This window comes from Artemia sp. Qi Xiang Cuo, chromosome 7, assembly GCF_049724085.1.
Source record: "Artemia sp. Qi Xiang Cuo chromosome 7, ASM4972408v1, whole genome shotgun sequence".
Lineage (NCBI taxonomy): Eukaryota > Metazoa > Arthropoda > Branchiopoda > Anostraca > Artemiidae > Artemia > Artemia sp. Qi Xiang Cuo.
In genome coordinates, this window is record NC_142800.1 from 7,378,254 (window position 1) to 7,397,136 (window position 18,883).

General features: G+C 40.2%; 1 long non-coding RNA gene and 1 pseudogene across 2 annotated transcripts in view; one reads left to right on the plus strand and one right to left on the minus strand.

The window, feature by feature from the left end:
- LOC148949899 (uncharacterized) overlaps positions 1-18,883 on the plus strand; it is a 62,397-nt gene that overhangs the window by 18,960 nt on the left and 24,554 nt on the right. Inside the window, exon 1 of one of the 2 annotated variants that reach the window (XR_016141945.1) lies at positions 17,220-17,326. The exons of the other annotated variant lie outside the window; for it this stretch is intronic. This is a non-coding gene — a long non-coding RNA (uncharacterized LOC148949899). Of the gene's footprint in view, positions 1-17,219; positions 17,327-18,883 lie in introns of those variants that run through there. 2 annotated transcript variants of the gene reach the window in all.
- LOC148949900 (5.8S ribosomal RNA) lies at positions 9,922-10,076 on the minus strand (annotated as a pseudogene).

Genomic DNA, 18,883 nt, shown 5'->3' on the forward strand with positions numbered 1-18,883 from the left:
AAAATAAGGCTTTCCAAATTTGGGAATTTTATTTGAGTTTTATTTTTTTAATTTCCGTAGGGGGAAGGAATTATGGTACTTGTGTATTATGCGCCACTCACTCAAATTTACGCAGTGTAAAATTCGAAAACATACCGGTTTTATGATTAGTTTCTTCGATACTTTATAAATAAATTTGGGCTATAGATTTGTGCATTAGGGGGGGGGGGTAAAGTATAGCGTGTCCGCATGCAAAATGTGTTTGGTACATTTATTCTGCATATTAGATAGATAAATAAGTGTATTTTAAAGCCAAATATAAGGCCATGAACACAGTAAAATAACATAAATGAAAGGTACAAATAACATAAACTTTGATAAGCGATCATCATAAAACACTTAAATGAAACACTACATCAGTGGTTCCCAACCTTTTCCAAAATTGATACTTCGAAGGGAAAATTTGTTAGTGTTAAGGAAAACTTGCTACTTCTGGTAGAAAACTTGTTATCATAATGAAAAATTGTTACTTCTAAGAAAAATTGTTTATGTATGACAGAAAGTTTGTTACTTCTAGCAGATAAGTTGTCATCATAACGAAAAATTATTACTTCTAAGAAAAATTGTGTATGTTTGACAGAACGTTTGTTGCTTCTAGCAGATAAGTTGACATCATAACGAAAAAATTGTTGCTTTTAAGAGGAATTTGGTATCTTTGGCGGAAAACTTGCTAGTTCAAGCAGAAAACGTGTTATCAGTGACGAAAAATGTTTCTTCGAAGAGAAAATCTGTTAGTGTTAAGTAAAAGTTTGTTAGTATTAAGGAAGAATGTTGTTACTTCGAAGAGAACATTTGTTAGTGTTAAGGAAAACTTGCTACTTCTGACAGAAAAGTTGTTATCATAATCCAAGAAAATGTTACTTCTAAGAAAAATTTGGTATCTTTGACGGAAAACTTGCTAGTTCGAACAGAAAACGTGTTATCACATGACGAAAAATCTTATTTCTAAGAGAAATTTGAGTTTTTTAAGTTAAATTATGTTAGTATTAAGGAAAAAATGTTGATACTTCGAAGAGGAAATCTGTTAGTTTTAAGTAACAGTTTAGTAGTATTAAGGAAGAAAGTTATTATCAAACAGTTTGGGGTAACGAACTATAAGTAAGGAGCGACCCGGCTCAATAGTAACCAAAACTCCAAAAACCGTAATTTTGATACCAATAGAGACATCAATAGAACCAGATTTTTATGCTGAGTTCAAATATATAAGTTGCATTGAGTTTAGTCTTACCCATCTTACCATCATGAAGTTACGCGCCTGAGAAAATTTGTCTTATTTTCGAAAAAAGGAGGAAAAAGCCTCTAAAAGTAATAGAACTTTAATGACAATCACACCATCAGATTCAGCGTATCAGAGAACCCTACTACAGAAGTTTAAAGCTCCTATCTGTAAAAATGTGGAATTTTGTATTTTTTGCCAGAAGAAAGATCACGGATGCGTGGTTATTTTTTTTTTTTTACCCAGGGGTGATCGTATTGATCCAGTATTCCTGGAATATCTTGAGAGGACTCTTCTGAACTGAAATTAAAAGTTCGAGTGCCCTTTTTAAGTGACCAAAAAAAATGGAGGGCAACTTGGCCCCCTCCCACGCTCTTTTTTTCCCGATGTCACCCAATCAAAATTTTAAGATAGCCATTTTCTTAAGCATTGTCGAAAATCTAATATATATGTCTTTGAGGACGACTTAATCCCCGCCAGTTCCCGGGGGAAGGGCTGCAAGTTACAAACTTTCCCCATTGTTTACATATAGTATTGGTAAATGGGAAGTATACAGACGTTTCAGGAGGTATTTTTTTCTAGTGGGGGGGGCGGGTCGGGCAAGGATCTTTCAATGGAGGTTGTTTCTGTGGGGGAAAGAACATTTTTATGAAGGGGGCGGCGGATTTCCCAGCATTATTTGAAAAACGATCAGGGAATTAAATAAAAATAAAGTTTTTTCAACTGAAAGTAAGGAGCAACATTAAAACTTAAAACAAACAGAAATTATTACGTATATGAAGGGGTTTGCCGCCTAGTCAATACCTCGCTCTTTACGCTAAAGTTTTTTTTCGTACTTTCAAAAGAACTATCTATTCTAATTAACCGGCCTTTGTGATTCAGGGGTTTGTTATCCGAACAAAATTCAAACTTTAGCGTAAAGAGCGAGGTATTGACTAGGGGTAAACTCCCTAATATCCGTAGTAAAAACATAAAAATATAGAAGTTCGTTACGTAAGTTAATTCTTAAGTTACGTCATAACAAAATTTCGAGAATACCATTTAGCCAAAACAATAAAATTAATATAAAAATTTCATTCCAATTATTCATTTATGGTGAGCCAAAATTAAAAGCTGCATTAAACCAAAAATGACCAGAAATTAAATAATTTTTCTTTTTAACTGAAAGTAAGGACCGACATTAAAACTAAAAACGAACAGAAATTATTCCGTATATGAAAGGGGCTGTCCCCTCCTTAATGCCTAGCTCTTTAAAAGTTTGACTCTGCCACATAGCTTTATTTTTTAAAACAATAAAAACTTTAACGTAAAGAGCGAGGCGTTGAGGAGGGGGCAGCCCCTTTCATATACGGAATAATTTCTGTTCGTTTTAAGTTTTAATGTCGCTCCTTACTTTCAGCTAAAAAAAAACTTGTTGTTTTTATTTAATTACTTTGAAGAGAAGATTTGTTAGTGTTAAGGAAAACTTGCTACTTCTGACAGAAAAGTTGTTACCCCAATAAAAAAATGTTACTTCTAAGAAAAATTTGGTATCTTTGACAGAAAACTTGCTAGTTAGAACAGAAAACGTGTTATCACTGACGGAAAATGTTATTTCTAAGAGAAATTTGGGTGTGTTAAGTAAAAGTATGTTAGTATTAAGGAAGAATGTTGTTACTTCGAAGAGACAATTTGTTAGTGTTAAGAAAAACTTGCTACTTCTGTCAGAAAAGTTGTTATCACAGTCAAAAAATTGTTACTTCTAAGAGAAATTTGGTATTTTTGGCATAAGACTTGTTAGTTCGAATAGAAAACGTGTTATCACTGATGAAAAATGTTATTTCTAAGAGAAATTTCAGTGTGTTAAGTAAAAGTGTGTTAGTTTTAAGGAAAAAAGTTGATACTTCGAAGGGAAAATTTGTTAATGTTAAGGAAAACTTGCTACTTCTGGCAGAAAAATTGTTATCATAACGAAAAATTGTTACGTCTAAGAAAAACTGTGTATGTTTCACTGAAAGTTTGTTACTTCTAACAGATAAGTTGTCATCATAACGAAAAAATGCTACTTCTAAGAAAGTGTCTGTGGGTGTTTGTATGTTTAAAATGTTAGAAGCAGTGGCGGATCCAGAGGGGGGGGGCTTGTACCCCCCCCCCCCTCTAGCGTACTCTAAAGTAGTGTAGTTTACTTAATTAACTCAAGCTTGCGTTAATTAAACTTGTTCGTAACGCAAGTTTATTGGATCAACCTATTTTGCGCCCCCCCCCTAATTTTTTTTTTCGGATCAACCTATTTTGTGCCCCCCCCCCAAAAAAAAATCGTGGATCCGCTCCTGGTTAGAAGACTGTTACACTGATGATGACTTGTGTCATAGTGGTACCAGGACGTGATTATTGCCTATTGTCAAGAAACATTAAACCAAAGAATGCTTGGTGTTCCAGGAAAAAAGTCATCCCCTGGGTCGCTTCCATCCGTGTAGAAGACTGTTACACTGATGATGACTTGTGTCATAGTGGTACCAGGACGTGATTATTGCCTATTGTCAAGAAACATTAAACCAAAGAATGCTTGGTGTTCCAGGAAAAAAGTCATCCCCTGGGTCGCTTCCATCCGTGTAGGTTGAGGTCGAAGTCGAATGCAACCCGTGCTGGGAGGTCGCATGGCATGCAAAGGAGGTGGCCGTACCACTGAACAGTGAGCTGGGCGAGCTGCGTCAAGAAAGGAGTTTGAGCGGTACGTGACAGGAGAGTCTGGTTGCTAACAAATTCAGTCCAGTGAAGTCTTTCGATTCTTCGGAGATGTTTCGTCTGTGTGGCATCGTCGGCACTGAGGATAGCTGACCACGTCTCTGCTCCATACAGCAGGACGGTGCTGACTGACGCATTGTAAATGCGCATTTTGGTAAAGCAGCTTATGTTTGGCTTTTGCTAGATGTTGCTAAGCCTCCCAACAGGTGCTGAAGCCTTGGAAATTCGAGATGTAAGCTCTTTTGTGATCAAGCCATCATTCGACAGAATAGATCTCAGGTAAATGAAGTATACAACCACATTTACTCGGTTGCTTCCTGTTTTGACTTCCTTTACAGTATAACGGGACGTGGGGGGCTCAAGGAGCATAACTTTGGTTTTCTGCCAGTTGATATTCAGTCCAACTTTCGAGGCTTCTTCTGAGAGCACCTAGAGAGCTTTGGTGACCTTTTCGATAGTGCTCGCAACTAGCGCTATGTCGTCGGTGAAGTCAGCATCTCCGAACTGAAGACCGAACTGAAGGCGATTCGTCGTGCTGGTCATAACATGGTCTATGACGCAGTTGAAAAGCTCAGGAGCGGCACAACCTTGCCGGAGGCCAGTCTTCACCGAGAATGTGGGACTGCGTCTTCCATTGACTTGCATGCAGCTTTCCGTATCATCATACAGCTTTTCAAAGAGTGAGCAATATTTCTTGGGTAGACCCGTAGTTCCTAGTGTCAGCCAAAGGGAACGGTGATCAACAGAATCGAAGGCAGCCTTAAAGTCCACGAATGCGATGTACGCTTTTCGGTGGAACTCTCGCGTCTTCTCGATCAACTGGACCATAGTAAACATTTGCTCCGTCTTCGACCTGCCGGGCATGAGTCCGGCTTGCTGGACTCTTCTCTTTCTACGCAAAAAGGTGGAACACCTATCCAGGAGTGACATGGCGAAGAATTTACACAGAATCATCGCTGCACCCCCGTACTTGAGGAGTTCTGCAGAAATACCACAGACGCCGGGGCTCGATTATTATTTAAACGTTTTACAGCATTTTGGATTTCAGAGGTGATAAACGGTTGCGATACGAGGTCGGAAGTAGCCTCGGGTTTGGTCATGGCTGCTTGAATCAGATCAGGGTCGGGATGAGCAACTGCATCGGCATTCAGAAGCGTTGAGAAGTGACTGATCCAGGAAGAGAGTTGGCCTGCATCGTCATCCGGCATGCTTCCGTCAGCAGACAAAACATGGCTCACGGTGGAAGTCTTCCCTTTTGTCAGCTCGCAGAGGTGTTTGTACAGGGAGCAGGTGTCTCCTTTTCTTGAAGCATCTTCAAGATCGCTGGCTTTCTTGTCAACAAAGGTCTTCCTATCACTGTGCAGTAGGCTATTGTGCAGGCCATTGAGTCGTCTGTACTCTGGCATATTCTTTGCAAAGAGGGCCTTCCGGCGCAGCTCGATTACTGACAGAGTCTCCTGGGATATCCAGGGTTTATTTTTGTGTCTCCTGCGGCCAAAGGTACTGCCAGCAGAATCGAGTATATTGTCTTTCAAAGACTTCCATGCTACTTCAGGGTCGTCCAGAACTTGGAGGCAGCTAAACCGGTTAGAGATATCGAGAGCATACTTCTGTTGCATTACAGATGTAGCCAGACTACTCAGATCGAGCTTGGGAGGCGGTTTTTCTTGTCCTTTTGCTCTCAGGCGTAGCCTCAGTGTGGCGACTACCATCCTATGGTCTGTGTTTCCAAGATCGGCCGACCTATAAGTCTGGCAATTTGTTATTGACGAGCGCCAGCGACCCGAGATCATAACATAATCGATCATCTTCTTTGTCTCGCCGTCGTTACTATACCAAGTGTATTTGTGTATATCTTGTCTCTGAAAGAGCGTGTTTGATATGACCAGATTATGCATATTGCAGAGCTGGAGGAGTCTCGGTCCGTTGTCATTTAGTGAATCTGGAGTCACAGGGCCGAGAACACTTCTCCACACGCCCTCCCTGTCATTTACCGTCGCGATAAGGTCTCCCAGAAGAGTGACGATATCGTGTGGTGGGACTCTAGATAGGGTCACTGAGAGCTCCAAATAGAACTGATCCTTCACTTCCGCAGGACTCGGATTGGTGGGAGCACAGCATACAATAACTGTCCACTTTCCATGCTTGTGCTGTAGCTGAGCCATCAGTATTCTATCTGAAATTTGTTTATAGGAGAGAAGGCATCTCTTGACTCTGGCGCTCAGCGCGAGGCCTACACCATTTGTCTTGCTTTTTGGGTCACCAGACCAGATCAGGTGATATCCTTCACCAATATCCTCGGACTCTCTTCCGACAAGGCGGGTTTCCGTAAGACCAACCACAGCTATATTGAAGCGTTTTAGCTCATAGGCAAGCATTGATTTAGCTCTAGGAAAGTTGAGTGTGAGTACATTCTAGGTGGCGAGTCGTATTCCACATTCGTCAATAAGGTTCATTCGATGGTCAGAAGTCGGTCCAGGGACGTGCTGGGGTCGTGGAAGGTAAAGGGGGGGGGGGAGGTCATCCGAGGCAGTATCATCGTTTTTCGTTGCGGTAGAATTTTCGGATTGAGGGGTGCAGGCCCAACCGACCCTAGGTCTGGGATCTAATTAGAGCTAGGACTTGCCTATATACTGAGAGTCCCTGGGGTGGGCTCCACCCACTTAGTCAGGTTGAGACTGCCCATTAACATGGAGCGTTTAGTTAGGGGAAACCCCAAATCCAGAGGCACGTGGTCAGCAGACATAGTCTGCCTCATTTCGGACGAACTCCATCCGCCTCCAAGAAGGCTTGAGAAGTGTTTTAAATACTCTGTGGTGTGAATTGCATTGGAGTAACATGTTCTAGCAATAAAATATTGAGTCCCCACAGTTCCAGTGAAAGAAAAAAACAAGAAAAAAAGCGGTTTTATAATGGAACTCTTTAGCTTATTTTCGGGATGAAATAGGTTGAAAATGTCCTAGGGGGTGAGGGTTGGTGTCATTTGGAGGGCTTGTGCCGGTGTGGACCATGCTCTGGACCATGAGTATATTTTTTATCGGTTTGGGTATCTAGCCTTCTGGCAAGATGATCTTCTAAGCTCTCCCATTAGGTATCTTTGCTTAAGATATACATCACCGTTAATACGCAACACGCATGTGTGTGTGCCATGCTGAAGCTCCATGGGGTCCTTTTAGTCTATTTTGCGAGATACACTTGCATCATTCATATTAGACCACATCACGAGAAATCCAGGGGTTTTCTAGAAAAACAATGTATCAATGGCTGGAATTTTACCAGGGTGGGAATCTTGCTAGCTGAGCTCTAGAAACTGGGATTATGTGATTTTAGAGGTGGACATATCCGTAGAAACTCAACGATACTTTCCCTATTATTACTACCTTTGAATTATCTCGAGCAAGACCGTTTTTAGCCTCTTTTATTGCCTAGCTGAAGCCCGGATTCCGTCCCAGGAATGAGTAGACACAGATCAAACTCCCCCATTGCGTGTACGATGGCTGGATTCCGTACCCCAAAAAGAGTAGACATAGACCAAACTCTCTGTAAACTTGCGCTTTCCATTGAATAGTTCGTTTCTGCCTTTGAAAATTGCAAAATATACTATCCAAACACTCTAACATAAGGTCTAAAGCCAATAAAAATCTGGAACTGGAAAGGGTTCCTTTTCTGGATATAGGAAATCAAAAAGTTTCAAGACCGGAAGAAACTCAGAAAGCTACAAGACAAAATTTTCATAATTAGTTGTGAATCAATTTTTTTTTTCTTCTGTCGATCGCTCAAAAGCCCCAGTGTTACAAAAGTGTCATATGACACTTTTGTAACAAGGTCTATTGTCTCAAGGTCTGTGGCATCCTCAATGGTGGACAACCATTTAGACTGGTGGACTGAGACCCCAATTCTGAGCTAGTGGATTTCAATCATTCAGACTGGTGGACTAAGACCCCACTTCTGAGCTAGTGGATTTCAACCATTCTGGCTGGTGGACTAAGACCCCACTTCTGAGCTAGTGAATTTCAACCATTCAGGCTGATGGACTAGGACCCCAATTCTGAGCTAGTGGATTTGGGTTAGCGATGGTTAGTGATTGAAGCGGTGGACATGGAACCCCATTTGAAAATGTGTGTCTGTGTGTGTGGAATATCCGCCGCTGAGTGTATGGTATGACATGAGATGTCTAGTGGATTTCAACCATTCAAGCTGGTAGGCTTGAGACCCAAATTCTGAAAATGTCCAAATTTTGTTAAAAAATTAATTAAAAATTTGCATACCGAACCCCTGCCGATAATCCACAGACCACGGGTCACTATAGAAAAGAAAATTTGAGCGTGATTGATGGATGGCGGATGGTTAGCGCTTGAGCAACGGTCTAGTCATTCACTACCTAAAGCTTCCATTAACCACTGCTAAGGCGAGAGAAGAATTTGGGACAATTTTTTGGGGGTGGATTTCAACCATTCAGGCTGGTGGACCGAGACCCCAATTCTGAAAATGTCCAAATTTTGTTTAATAATTAATTAAAAATTTGTATCCTGAACCCCTGCCGATAATCCACAGACCTTACATGAGGGGGTCACTATAGAAAAGAAAAATTGAGCGTGATTGATGGATGGCGGATGGTTAGCGCTTGAGCAACGGTCTAGACCGATGGCGGAATGAAAGCTAAGGCATTGCTTGCGATGCTGATGGGAGATCCTTCTCCTCTGGAGAGGGTGCATCCCAGGGGCGTCGTGATCCCGTTGCAGATGCGACGTACCTAGAGCACACATGATGGGACCCGAAAGATGGTGACCTATGCCTGGCCAGTTCGAAGTCAAGGGAAACCCTGATGGAGAACAGAAGCGATTCTGACGTGATCCTCGATCGGAGGATCGGTTGAGCGGGACGAAAGATTCCTCTAAAACTCGCTTATCGTGGTAATCACGTATGTGAAATCATGCTATCTGTTGCTATATCAAATGAATCGGGGAGTCCATTAAGGTAACACTACTGCGACTATGATTTTTTGCTTTCCCGGCCTCCAACCTCTTCTCAAACTTTCAATGGGTGAGATGCCTTGCCGACCGTGGTGTTGTTGGCGGCAAGGATTTCGGATCCGAGGGCCCAGTGGGCCACTTGTGGTAAGCAGAACTGGCGCTGTGGGATGCACCTACGGTCCGGTTTCCGCGATAAAAGCACGGCCGCTTCCCTCGCCCTCGGACAGTAGTAGGGTGCTCCAGACATCCGGAAGGGTGCCAGGGATTTCGAACACCGCGTCGGAGGGTGTAACAACTCACCTGCCGACGAACCTCGCCCTTAACATGGGAGGCGCTTTAGTCGCTGACGCGCCGGTGAGTAGGGAGGTCGCACTGGTTGCGTTGAAGGGTTTGGGCGTGAGCCTGCCTGGAGCGGCCAGTGGCGCAGATCTTGGGGGTAGTAGCAAATAATCGAGAGAGATCCTTGAGGCCTGATGTGGGGAAGGGTTCCATGTGAACAGTAGTTGGACCGTGGTCAGTAGGTCAGAATCACAACCATACAGTGGATCAAAAGACGATCTTAGACCGTGAGAGACAATACGTGGATTTCGCAAAGCGTGAGGCTCGTGTCTCGGGTTAAATTTACTCACGTGTGTCTTCTTTACCCTGGTTGGGGTCCCTTGCTAATCATCGTCTCAGTCTCGGCACCGAGACGTGGCCATGGTGATCCACAAGAGGCATAGCCCTGGGCCATGTATACTTGATGAGATCACTTGCACTCTTTATACCATGGATTTCCTAACCCACAGCCAAAACAGGAAAATGAGACCAGCATAACGAGACCAATACCTCTCACCAAATCCCCTCAACATCAACAGTTGACACAAAAGTTGACGAGATCACTTACATTCTCTATAGGTTGTAATCAACAACAAATAGTAGCAAGGAGCCTCGCAGTGATGGTAAACAAGCCAGTAGAAGAGCAACCTCCGTCTCTCAGCCAGACGTAGACCAAGCTCAAAGGCTTGACATGCACTTTGAGCTCACAATATATACGTTCCAAGTGTCCTGCAGTTCGCCTGGACTCACGCGTCTAGCTGCTTTCGTCTTCGTAATGTAAGCCAAGTGATCCATCCTCCAGGGTCATTCTAATGAATGTTTCAAAGTCTTCCTCACCCCCGACCCCGACAAGTGCACCCGAATACCCCTCACGTCAAGCTATAAGGGGGCACGCTCACCTTCACTCCCTTGAGTCAGGCGGAATCGACTCAGTGATCCTGTACTCATAGAGCCACTTTCGTCCCCAAATGACTATTTTTCACTATGAATTCACACGTAGAAAATATACATCGAGATTTCAAGAGCATGTTGGCTTATTGCTTGCAAAATCGATGCTATATTAGTGCAATCGCAGTGCAAGACTTTGGCTCACCTGAGGACTCACGCGCCTATCTTTTGATCAAGCCAATCCCTTCCTCTTGCACCACTTGGGCCCCCCGGAAGGTAAAGAGTGCTTCCCGGGCCCCACCAAAATATTGCTGGGGCAGCAACTACCACAGTTTTAGTAATCTTATGTCCACTATTTCAGATGGCATGAATTTGGCCCACACACAACTCTAGATTCATCACAAGCTTTGCATGCTCATTTCCTCAGAGAGCCCCCACTATAGAGCAAGATACAATCTCTTGTTGCTGCCAAAAGCAAACCCTCCATCCTTCTAATGGATACAGACACCAAGACCTTGAGACAATACCCAGTCATCATCTTGTGGCCCCCCACACAAATATGCTGCTGGGGCAACAACAATCACCTCAGTTTTGGTTCATCTCATCATGACGTCATAGTGATTCCATTGAGACTTACTACCTTAACAGACTTTGCATGCTCTACTCTTCTGAGAGCCCCCACTACAGAGTCAGCTCAGGTAGTCCTCACAGTCAATAATCTCACCATTTCTCCATTAGTAACGAGCCAAACTTTGAGGCAATCTAGCACAATAACTGCCTCAAAGCCTCCATTTCTCAAAAATCTGTTGAGCACTCCTTTGTTTAACGAACGCTCCCGTGTACGATGCTGCACAAGGGTATTCCTCACACACGGTAACCAATTTGTGCACCTCAAACACCAAACACTGGAACGTGTATCAATAACAAAAATTAGACAAACTAATGACCACAGGGGCCAAGAGTCTCAGTCCACCAGTCTCCATCGCTTAGCATTCAGGCCTTGACAAATAAAGCCCAGAAAGTCAGACCCCAATGCTCCAATCTGAACACTGAACGCAAAAAAAAAAATTTATTAAAAATTTGCATTCTGAACCCCTGCCGATAATCCACAGACCGCTATGCTAGCCTGATAATAGCATAGCATATATTATTACGTAACCTAACTTGACCTAACCTAGGTACCTAACACCGCTATGCTAGCCTGCTAATAGCATAGCATATATTACTACGCAACCTAACTTGACCTAACCTAGGTACTTTTCCCTCCCCCCCCCCCCCCTAAACCCTAAAAAACACAGTTTAAATATCGTATACGCAATGAAATCTACGCTATACACTATATTACCCTATAGCGGTGTCTTAAATTAACCCGTCAAAAACAAGTTTTTGCTTTACAGACAAAAAATGTCTGTATACTTCCAAATAGCAAATACTGCACGCAAACATGGACAAATTTCATAACTTACAGGCCTTTCTTCACGGGCTGTGGGGAGTAATGTTACCCCTAAGGACATAGTTATTGGATCTTTCAACTATGCTGAGCAAAATGACAGTCTAAACATTTTAATCGGACGACTTTCAATGGATAGGGGAGCAGAAGGGGGGGCGCTAGTTGCCCTCCAATTTTCTGGTCTCTTAAAAAGCACACAAGATACTTTAAATTTCCATTCGAATGCACCCTCTCCTGATCTTCAAGATTAGTTCGATACGATCACCCCTTGGAAAAATAAAACAAATTCACGCATCCCTGGTCTTTTTTTCTGGCAAAAAATGTAAAATTCCACAATTTTGTATATAGGAGCTTGAAACTTCTACAGTAGGGTTCTCTGGTAAGCTGAATCTGATGGTGTGATTTTTATTAAGATTCCTTAACTTTTAGGGGTTGTTTCTCCCGTTTTCAAAAATCAGGCAAATTTTCTCAGGCTCGTAGCTTTTGATGGGTAACACTACACTTGATGAATCCTACATATTTGGAATCAGCATATAATCCAATCCTTTTGATGTAGCCTATTGACATCAAATTCTGTCTTTAGAGTGTCGGTAACTATTGAGCCGAGTCGCTCCCTACTTACAATTCGTTACCATGAACTAATTACCCTTAAGAGTGGGAAGCTTAGTGCTGATCGAACAAAAAAAATTGGGAAAGGATTAAAAATCTGCTGAGTAGCAGGCTAGTAAGGAATGCATACGATAATATGCTAGTGCATGACGGGAAAAGTTCTTACCAAACAAGGTTAAAGCGATGACTGATAGATGAGATTTGGCGAGCAATGGATGAGGAGAAAGGGCTAGGTTTTGAAGTGGGGCTAGTTGAAAAATTGTAAAAGATAACTCTTTTATTCGGGTAAAATGTAATGGAGTAGTTTCTGATTCAAAGGTGCTTCTTCGGCGTGGGGTCCGTCAGGGTGGTGTGCTTTCTCCAACTATTTTTAAGTTATGTATTGCTCCTATCCTTTCATGTTTGCCTTCGACTTTCATTTCTGATGGAATTGATGCCTCGTATCACACTTATGCGGACGATGTGCTCCTTGTCAGTCGTTCTAAACGGCGAATATATTTCATTTAATTCGAATGCGAGTCTCCCTCTTAACTGTGGTTTTCCCTCTGTTTCCTGTGTCTCTTCTTTTTGGCGGCTTGGTCTTCACATTAGTAGTAATCTCAAAACACTTCGGGCTCTGACAGTTTCTAATGCTAAGAAGAAAGGATATTCAAACGATATTCAGATTGGATATTCAAAAATTGTTGCAAACAGAGGGAGGTACAATAGAAAAGCGCTTGGGAAGTTATATTCTTCATTTTGTGATCATTCTCTTCTTTTTTTTATCTGGGTTCCTTCCAATTCTGAAGCCTAAAGATCTCAAATCTCTCCGGACTTATTATTTTAAATTTTCTCGGTACTTTTTGTGCCTCCTTCCGTGGTTCCGGAACCGGCATCTAATATCGCGATTCAGCCTCCCTGATTTACGGGAAAAAGTGCCTGTGTTTGCGAGAAAGCTGTTAGAATCTGTAGGTCTTACTGCACACCATAATTTACGTCGTTTTATGCAAATAATTGTTAAGTGTGCAAGTTTGCTTTTTTTTTATGTACTCCACTTCTTTTTGTTCATAGTGGGTAATAAATAAATTATTATCATTATTATATAGAGAAGGAAATACAAAGGTGAGAGAATCTGAAATCATCCCTGTTATTCCTGGGGCTATATGTGCTGACTAAGGAGGCTCGCTCGAGGAATTCTATTTTAAAGCAGGAATGAATAAGGAGGATGTATGATGGGTACTCTTGGTACGTGATAATTCTTGGGATATTGGTTAGAGGAGATGTTTTGGACAGTGCAAAATTAAGAATCGTTTTTATCAGTCTCATATGTGTAAAGAGGAGGAAAATCTGATCTATTTTATGATCAGGAGTAAGCACTTAAGGGACTAGAAGAGGCAGGTGTTTCCAACAAAATTCGGATGGGTGAATTGGTTTTAAATATTTTTAGAAAAGTAGACATTTTGATGCTTTTAAAACGTTGGGTAAATTTTCGCGAGTTGATATGGAACACGGAAACAATTCTTTGATAAAATGTAGGCAGATTGAGATTATTGAGACTGTTATTGTGTTTGTTGTTGTGTGTATTGCTATGTTTTTTTTTTGTTTTTTTTGTAGTAACACGGAAAAATTCAAGGTAAACTTTTTAAGCAAAATGGAATGTACACATAACGAACCTGCTCTTTACGGCAATCGTCTATGTGCAAATTTCTAGTGGACAGGATCCAATATTTGTGCATGCAAAATAAGTGTGCACAAACAAAACTGGGTAATAGAATTCATTAACCCTTACCTATATATCATGATAGGCATATAGTATGATTGTTTATGCTACTAAATGTAGAACATGAAATTCTGTGTGGCCGCAATTGAATCGTTAATTATTGAAACCAGACATTTCCGCTTCATCGGGTTTTATTCCAGAGGAGGAAAAGTTGTATATGTATTATATATATATATATATATATATATATATATATATATATATATATATATATATATATATATATATATATATATATATATATATATATATATATATATATATATATATATATATATATATATATATATATATATATATATATATATATATATATATATATATATATATATATATATATATATATATATATATATATATATATGTATACCATTCATGAATGAGCTAAAAGGGCAAATTTACGTCATTTTCCAGTTGTTTTTTTTTTTGTCTTTTTTACGCATTTTTTAGTTTATTTTTGGTTACTATGGGCCGTAGTTCGTCCTTCACTAAGCTGTACGCTACGGCTGCAACCATGAAATTAATAGCATTTTGAAACTGATACAAGATAATAATTCAGACCAATTATAACACCGGTTTATCCATAAAATTGATTAGAACAATGGAAGCGTGGTCAGTTTTTAAATAGCTTATTTTTAATCTCTTTATTCGTGACTAGCCGGTATAATTTTCGCTAGCCTGTCTTGTAAGCCAGCTTCGCTTTCCAAAAGTTTTTCGTGACTGGCACTTTTTCGCTGCTAAGATACGTCTAATCGCAAAGACCTCCTAATGTCATTGAAGAGTTGGAGTAAACCTTTGATAACTATTTCTAAGCATATATGTTACTGTGTGTGTACAGGATTGGACGTCCATCATTTTTTGGCACTGTATAAGGAAAAATTCAAAGGATTCGGTAAACAAGATCAAATGTCTGATTACTAGACTTGCTTGGCTTCATGGCCTAAAAAGGGGTACGCCCAAAGGCATTTAAAACATATGAACGTGGAGATAGCATACGAATCACGACCCATGAAATTCCACCAAAACCAAACTAATTAATAGTTTCAGAAGACCAGTCTTGGCAATTTGATCGGTACTGGTGCATTATACGGACACTTCTAAAAAGTCAAGTTTGGTTAATGCTAATGAATTAAAATAAAATAGGGTAAATATATAATAGTTTAGAAACAAATTTGGGCTATATATTTGCACATTAGGGGGGGGGGAGTAAAGCATAGCATATATCAAATACGTAACCTAACCAAACCTAGGTACCTTTTCTCCTTTTAAACCCCAAAAACCAATCATTTAAATATTGTAACTCATTGAGAAACAACGGCTTTGCAGTCATTTATGTATAGCGGTCTCTTAAGAATAGCTTGTTTGACGGGTTTTTCGTGACTGGTTTCCTTGTACAATATATAAACGTGTCCATATAACGCACCAGTACCATTTGATCTAACTTAGCAAGTCCCGCAGGACACAAAGAGAGGAAATAAACATTTCTGTCTATGTACATGCTAAGATGTACATATTAGATCTAAAAAACTAATTGGGTATTTATGCCTCCTCTGCCCAAAAATACGGGAAGGGAATTCTATAATATTTGTAGGGTAACTCATGTAAGAAAAACAAAATCGTTTTTCTGTTATTTTGTCGGCTTGGGGCGGGCGGGGGAGGAGAGGAAGAGGTGTATTCTTTGAAATTACAAAAAAGGATTAATTGTATGAGGATAGTAGGAAATAATAAGATATTGGTAAAAGTCAAGCGATTAAGTAGAAAGTTATTTCTTTATGCAAATCAAATTATACATGGGATATGAACTATGGAATAGGTCTGTGCCGTTAAATAACTGGAATTGTGTATTCCGTTTAATTTCCACATTTTACGGGAGTAAGTTCAAACACAGCAGTAAGTGGCTCTACAGCTAACCAGCCGGGACAAAAGACATATTAGGATATAATTCGGGAAGAATTTCAAGCGGTCGCTGGATAGTTAGGGTTTCAGTTACAAGACTTTGTAGAACATTGATAAATATACAATTTTGGCACCAAATTAGGAAATAATTTTTATTTTTGATCAAGCAAGCCAAACTCCAGTCCCAGCAGGTATCTACCCCCGACCCACTCTCTTCCCTCCCAGTTTTTTTTTTTTTTTTTTACTTCCATGTATCTGCTCTATGTCCAGCTTAAACAAATTGAAAGACTGCAACTCCTTAAATTAAGGACCGGCTAATAGATATGAAAGCAGAGCGTGTAGCCGCGCTCTAGGTAACAGAAAGCAAAATGTTGAGTCCTAATAATTATTTAGACCCCAGAGCTCAACCCTGGATCTCAGGAGCCCTTGTCATTGCTATCTCGTTCATCCCAGAGCAACAATTTTGCTTCTTTCATCCCACAATAAAATCAACAGGTTACGTAATACATAATGATTTCTACATCGTAGGTGTGCGATGAAGCTGGCGAGTGGTATAATGGCGCAAAAAGCAGGGTGCCGCTATTTAGATCTTAAACTTCATGCTATATAAATACGGCATATCAATAGGAAAAGCATGGAATTGAGCCAGAGCGTCTTCGAATTTAACTCGTTTTTCATATTTCCAGTAAATATATTTTAATTACCTATGTCCAATGCCGACATGTTTAAAAAAAAAAACTCGAATATGCTGTTAGTTTTCCTTGGACAGCCAGTTCGTTAACTTTAGCAACCTGTTGATGTGAATATGTTTGATAAACCTCCAGTTATTTGATTTTGTGCGACTGATAGAATTATGACATTCAAAATTTCAAGAACAGATACTCCGTCATAAAAAAAAGGTAATAAATAAATAAATAAAGTATGCCACATGGTTTCAAAGATTTAAAATATGCCACCATTTTACACTTGTAGCATTCTGTACTATTATTAATATATTGTACCAAAATACTATAATTTCCACTATTATTGGCAACACTGCACAATAAAATGAGTGGAGCGGCGACGAAAATCCGCCAAGCGGCGTTTTTGGTAGAAGTTCCGTCAAAGGCTTTTATATTTTTGTAAAAATTGGCCGGCTTTTCCTAAGATTATTATCTTTTCAGTTTTTGACAATCAATTTTGAAATAGATCTTAGGACATGATAGCACACAGGTATATTCGTATTTTCAGTAAACATTAATTTTCAAATCAATCTTCCTCAACCCGGTTTCAAAACCAAGAGCAATACATAGCCTATAAAAATACGACCTTCTTACAGAGGGTGGAACAGTGTTAAGTGCATCGTGATAGGACAAACATGCAAGCTATAAGGGAACAAATTTTAAAGAAACTTTTTGTGTATTTGTTTGTAGTATTAACTGTGACGCTTGCAGTGTCGGCAACACCAGTAGTTGGTATGTATCTTCGATTTTATTAAGACTTTCGGTACTGGTGCATTAAGCGGGCACCGCTATGTACTGTATGTGGAATGTTAGGTTAGGCAAACCGGTTTTTTGCTTACATTGCCGTACACAACACCTCCAATATGCTTCTCATACACGTATAAAGTCATGGTGTGTCCATTGACGCACTCTTTTGTCTTGGGAAATAACCCCTTATCCTGTAAAAATTCAACTGCCTCTTTTTCTGTCTTTGGCAAATCCCAAATTGTAATTTTAACATTCATATTAGATCAGTTCCGCTCTAACAACTGTTTTAGTACAGGGTCGGGTATCTGTCTCTTCCGTCTGACTATAGCATTTCCCGTTTGAAATTCCACATACAGTATATAGTGGTGCCCGCATAATGCACCAGTACCAGTGATGCCAAATGTGGTACAATTCTACCAATTTGGTAAATTTCACCTCTACTGGTACAATTTATTACAGTCCCATAAATTATGGTACATTTTACAAAATTATGGTACAATGTGGTACAATTCAGTATTTTTGTATCTATGTTTGTATTCTTTCATCTACAAATATTTTATTTCACCCTGGTCTATTCAGTATAGTCTAGATAAGAGACAGACAAGCAGTCACCTATTTTCCTTTTTTCGTAAACAGACACTTCACTTCCGGCGTCCAAAGGTCGCAAAAACATCTTTCTGTGTATCAAGCAGGGCTTCCACTCTCGAATCTTAAAACTCAGGGACATGTCTTAAAAACTCGGGGGTTTTCGGGGACAAGTCTTCAATATTCGAGGAATTTTGTGGGAAAAAACAAAATGGAATTTCGTTACGAAAATTCGGGAGTCAAAATTTGTTTTAGCTTCAGTTTCAGGCTCATATAGGGCTTGGCCCGCGTAGTAAATCAAGCCTTTTACAGAGTAGGTTTTAGAGCCAGAGCACGGGATTGGAAACCATAGCTGAAAACACTTATTGCTGATATGTTACTCCGAACAATTTCTTCAAGTACTGTCAGGAATAATGTACTGTATTAGAAGAGAAAAAAAAATAAAGGAATGGAGAAAGAAAGTGAGCAAAAATGTCTTATGCCAAATTTTCATAGATAGTACTTTACGTCACCGAAGATCCGCGTGTTACGCGAAGTGTAACATGCGAAAAAAAAATTTGGTATATGGTACATTTTTTATGTCTTTGGTATACTTTTCATGCAATTTCTGGTGCATTTTGTTTTGAGGTGTTGGTAACTAGAGGTAACACTGACCAGTACCAGACTTTGTCTACGAGATGCAAGGGGAGGCTAAGAGACGCTCCCCCTCCAGAAGGTCGAAAGTTGCACTCATTAAAGGGTTACAAATTGACAGGGTAGCTCGAGTCACTTTTCTGCCCCTCCCTGAATATGAATTCTGTATCTACCCCTGCTAGATAGTTACAGCATTCGTAGTATTTGCACAGTTTTACAAGTCAGACCTCTCAGTGAGGGACTAAATTGTATTATTCCTGTATTCCTACTCACCAGAAGGATACACAATAAAATTGGGAATACTGCTTCAAAACATTTTACAAT